Here is a 6,000-nt window from a genome sequence, read left to right on the forward strand (position 1 = left end):
TTTTGTTTGAAGAAATTTTATAAGTTCGAATCGGGCAGTTAGTAATGAAATAATAAGTTTTGTCTTATCTACATATGGATAATGGACATGATAAAACAAGATAAGTAATATTAAAAAATACCTAAGTCAATTAAAAATTTCTTTAAAGGTGAATTTATCAGTCAGAGATCTGTTCAAAAGGTTTTTACTTATTTAGAGATTGTTTTCCAAAACAATATAATACTGAAAAGTGATTAATTACTCCCAAAAAATTAGATACGGTATTGGCTTTGTAATCAGAAAATTTCGACAAAATCGTGTTAATTCCAACAGTTTTCTTTTAAAAATGTCGAAACCGACGCCAAATCGCTTTATCTGAGTAGTTAACAACCGTAGCGATAAGACCCGATATACCGAACGAAACTAAACAGTTCCCAAAATAGCAGATTCAGATGTAAGAAGCACGTAATCGGGTTACGAGGTACGTGACTGAGAGCATTTAAGTTTCTAATAGGTACGTATAACGCGAGTAAAGTTATACTAAAATCATGCCATCAAGCTGGGCTTTGTTCAAAGAAATTGAATTTATTCTAAAAACGGTATTGTTACCAAATAAAAGGGTTTTAGTGTTTAGGTGGCTTATTGAGGGGTTCAGAAAAAATTACTAAATATTGTTTACTGTTTTTGGGTTAGTCAAGAGTGAACTAAGTAAATTTTCTAATGCCTTTGTCTAACATCAAAAATGTTTAATTCAGTTTTGTGATCTGAAAATGTAGCAAAAAGCATTTTCCTATATACAAGACGTCATTAAACTAACAAGAGACCTTTTTTAAATGTAAAATAATTACAATTCTGGTAGTTATATATGTAATACCCAGAATAAGCTTACAATAGCAACATACAACAAAGTATACAGGACATACAAGTTTTTTTTTTGTAGGTAAGTATATTTTATAGTAGATAATTTTATTTTATTTCTAGGTTTCATTTTAGTTTTAATTTTGTAATATTATATTTTAGTTTAGTTAGTCAATATAGATTGTTTAAGAGATTTTCTAGTTTAGTGCAATTAAAGTAACCAGATCCTTAGTAGAGTCATAGTGTCAATCTTGTCATTGATAACTTTCTAATCTATTTACTTATATCTAAAAGAAAACGTTTGTTAAAACATATATTTTATTCAATATTACATTCTTTATTTTCATCAGCTTGCCTTTGTCTAATTTAACTTTCATTTTAAACACCTTTGTCTTTACCGTTTCAAGCGCATTATACCTATACCTTTTTGTTTCTAAACTGCCTAGAACTGTCCCATTACTGCCAAGTCTGAGAATGGTCGGATATTAGCAAACGGCGATTGTTTAACAATATGACATCCAGACAATGAGTTATTGTTTGCTCTTTAATTACAATTATTCACGCTAACTCGCGTCCTGTCTTTGCTTTAGCGTAAATTATATGTGAGTCATTAAAGTGATCAGTTGCAGGACAAAGATAATTTTGTAAATTGCGAGTTGGATTAGTACTTTATCTTTAGAACTGATATAGAATGAAGTAATTGATATTTTCATAAAAAAGTATTAGGCTATCTACTTTTTTATTTATTTTCTAATTTTGTAAATTGTGGTTATTAAACTAAAATTTGTAAAACTTATCTACCCATACCTATGTTGAATCTATCAAAAATGTGTCTCCAATTTTCCATACACTAATTTTTACCGATTCCTAGTTTTAAATGTTTCAGAAGTTTTCTGTTCAATAACTACACAAAGTTAAAAAAACATGTGTTAGGATAGTTTTATATATTTTTTAAATAAAACCACGTTAGTTTTTCTAATTGAGAAAGATAGGCAATTTTTTTAAAAATACTAAGTGCTTCAATTCGTAAGTAACATTTTGCAAATTTATTTAATCACACTTGTAGGTAAAATTCGTATTATATGCAAAAAGGTTAGATTAAAGCACGGATTTTAGCTTTTTAATCAAAATAGATGCCTACGGCATTGTGTCCATTCGCTTTTAATTTCCGGCATCGAATTCAGCGAAATTAAACAATTGGGCCAAAGGTTTTTGACAACTCCCTGCCATTGTTTTGGACTTTGTATATAAATGTGTTTACTTGTTCAACTTCATTTGCAATTTACATCGCTCAAAATAAATTTGAATCATCGTAGGTATCTGAATATAAATGTAAAGCAAATTATCGTTTAAGTAAACTTACTCGCAAAGTAGCGTTGTTTGAAACGAGTTTATTAATATGACGTTATTATGATATCAAGAAACGGCGGCAATGTTTTCTTTGTGATATAATAAAGCAAATATCCATTGTCAGGACTATAACGAGCGACAAACGTATGATTAAAGTCAATACGATCTGCAAACTTGTATATCGTGAGGTAAACAGTTAAAACTTTTAAAGTTCGTTAACTTTTCACATCGACAAAGGATTTTTTTATCCCAATTCCCATGTTACGCTCAAGCATTATAGTATTATTTAAAATCAGAATCACCGTTTATAATCCTCTATTATAATCACTATTATGGGTCGCGTGATTTGGGAAGGCCGTTTTATAATAAAACCTGCAATAAAGTTCTTGACAATAGTCTTGAGCAGGTAGCTTCCTTTTGTGGACCCACACACGAGATGGGACGTGTGACGTCCCGTATGGGCCTGTCCCGACCGGTCCAGGCAGGTTTCACAACCAAGTTACATTTAAGTAGCCCTTTATTCTTGATATATTCGTCTTCAAGAATTATTTTAAGATTCTCATTATTTTTCGAACCTTTCCTTTCTTTTTTTGTTAAAGAATATAAATTAACTACATAAAGACATCATGCATTAGCATTTTAAATACTAAGTAGTGCACTAAGAAAGTATGTATTATCATTACTAAATGTGTGTATCAGGAATAGAATAATAAGAGTATTACATTTATGCCGCACTCCACACTAGACGTAACCTGTTCACTTAGAATTTGCTGTTATTAACAGTGTATTCATCGTATAAACTTAAGGATAAGGCTTGTGTAGTACCCTTAACACAAGCCTTATTGAGCTTACTGTGGGACTTAGTGAATTTGTGTAATAATGTCCTATAATATTTATTTATTTTATTTATAAATTTAAATAACTATTTTAGGCCTTAATGAATTCACTGCATTAAACATCACCTAGATTGCCTCACTCTGTTATGAAGGCTAATATTTATTCAGGAGCTCTATCCAACAACATTGGTTCCAATCCTTAACCATCTATTCAAATACCACGAGTTTGCAGCTTAGTGTAGTCATTTGTATTCGGCCGGGTTGCTCATTTCCATGGCAAATGTTGGCCATAATCAGTATTCAATGCCCGTGTAAACGTTGTGCCAAGTTTAGGCAACCACTTATTAGCAATTTTAAATTAGCTTTGTTTGTGTCGAGTTTCTTAGTCAGTGTCACACGTGTCTGCTATTGTTTTGATATTATCGTATTTTTCTTTAAGTTTATCATTTTTGTTAATATTGTGTGTTTGGAATATTTTTAAAATAATGTATTTTTGTTTTTAGCAATATAACCGCCTGTTGTTACGTAGTTTTATTTTTCTTCTAATTTCGTTGTAGTTTTACATAAAAAGTGTGTTGTTATTGAGGCAATAAAGATAACGGAATTACTTTTCTTCTTGTAATCTTGATCCTTTACGTTTATCTTTTAGTATATAAAATATCGTTCTTTTTAAAAATATTATCTTACGTGTGTTACAAAAACAATCATCTTTGTGTGTAAATTATATTTTAAATGTTAAATCCTTGTCTTTCAGTTAATCTTTATCAAAGATGTATGTTCCAAATTTAAAAATAAAACCATTAAAGCAAATTGTGTTTTAATTTCTGCCTAAATTAGAGACCTTGGTCATATTGGGTTATCACAAGAGCATTACTTATCAAATTCGAATGTGTGCCAACATATCGGCGTGCGATAACCAGTCGTTTAGATAAGTCGATAAATTGTGACCACTTGAGCTGGCTCATAATGACAGCTGTTAATCTGCTGACCTATTTGAATACACGAGTATACCTAATCATAGATAAATAAGTAAGCTTAGACTAGTGCTCACTCCATCAGTTTCCTTACCTAAAGGATGACTCACGCTAAAACGGCCCGGGTCGGGGCCGAATCAACCGTCACTTCATTTTCTATGACCGGTGATTGAAAACGAAGTGTCGGATGCCTCTGGACCGTCCGTTCTAACGTAAGCCATATTATTAAACCTTATTACTTAATTAAAAAGTTGTACGGGAGGTAAGGTGAAACTTATAAAGGTTTAAAACTCGCTTAAAACTTTATACTAATTAAGCTTAAATCCTATTACAAATAAGTTTTCGCAAAGCTTTTAACTCTTATTATGAATGAGCTTTTATCTACATATGTATGGAGTAAGCACTCTAAGCTTAGGCTTTCTATTTGCTCTTAATAATCTTGTTCTATGAGTGTGCTGTTTGGTTTATATGATAATCTAAAGTCATATAAGATATACGGGGAATAGGGGTCTTAATTCACTACACATTTTTATTCGTATATTTATCTTTTTTCGTAGTCTTTGTAACCTTTACTATGACGTAAGGAAATGGGAGGATCGAATAATGTATGGGTATATAGGGACCCTTTTTTGATCTGAGGATCGAAAGCGCTTGTGATTCTAATTTGATATTATTAGGAGAGAAGTAAAGCTTGGTGAATCTTCGAGTGGGCCAAAGTATCAACATGTGGGACAAAGTAAGTATCAAAGTTTGGGGCAAAGTAAGTATCAATGTGTGGGGCAAAGTAAGTATCATTGTGTGGGGCAAAGTAAGTATATCTGATCTTATTTTCGCCGTATTGTAAAATAATACAAGAACAATATCCACTCGATTTTTTTTTATACTACGTTGGTGGCAAACAAGCATACGGCCCGCCTGATGGTAAGCAGTCTCCGTAGCCGATGGATGCCTGCAACTCCAGAGGAGTTACATGCGCGTTGCCAACCCTAACACTCCGCACCCTCGTTGAGCTCTGACAACCTTACTTACCGGCAGGAACACAACTCTATGAGAATAGATTAATAATTTAAACTTAGGTATATTCTACGCTATCTATTTTTTTTTAGTGAAGGCGGATCACAGAGCGCATTAGATGAGACTATAAATCTGTTGATATTTAAAATATTGCTTATGACTGGCGTCGCAGACTTAAAGGAGAGATGTACGGTGCAATTTTAGTGCACCCATTTGATTGCAATATTCCAAATATTAACGGATTTTTCGCCGTGATCCGATTTGCCTTGTGATACGATTCGCCTCGGCCTACCCTAAGTGTTAGTTTTTTAGGGTTCCGTACCCAAAGGGTAAAACGGGACCCTATTACTAAGACTCCGCTTTTTCGTCCGTCCGTCCGCCCGTCTGTCACCAGGCTGTATCTCATGAACCGTGATAGCTAGACAGTTTAAATTTTCACAGATGATGTATTTCTGTTGCCACTATAACAACAAATACTAAAAAGTACGGAACCCTTAATGGGCGAGTCCGGCTCGCCCTTGTCCGGTTTTTTGGTATTATAACGATTTTGAAGCGTTTACTACCTTCAGTCTATAAATCGTTTTCCAAAGAAGGGAGTAGCCCAGTATACAGTAGTATATGACAGTAGAAAAACGTCATATGAGTAGTTGAAAACAGATTTATATCTACACATTTGTATACTACTATTCTACATTAGATTGCAAATGAAACCACCAAATGTTTTTTTTATTCCAATCTGGCTTCCGTGTACAGCAGAGACAAGGAAAAATAAAGAATGGCAATCTCCAAACTAAGCCGCCTGCAATATCATTGTTTCACTTAAATAAGTCTCAAGGTCTTAAAAATAATGAGTAGGTAATAATAAGTATTTTTCTACCTATTAGTCTTTAAAGCTAGGAAGATCGGCAACATGCATGTAACTCCTCTGGAGTAGCAGGTGTACATAAGCCACGGAGACTGCTTCGCATCAGGCGGGTCGTATGCTTGTT

Source organism: Cydia pomonella, chromosome 16 (assembly GCF_033807575.1).
Source record: "Cydia pomonella isolate Wapato2018A chromosome 16, ilCydPomo1, whole genome shotgun sequence".
NCBI classification, from domain to species: domain Eukaryota; kingdom Metazoa; phylum Arthropoda; class Insecta; order Lepidoptera; family Tortricidae; genus Cydia; species Cydia pomonella.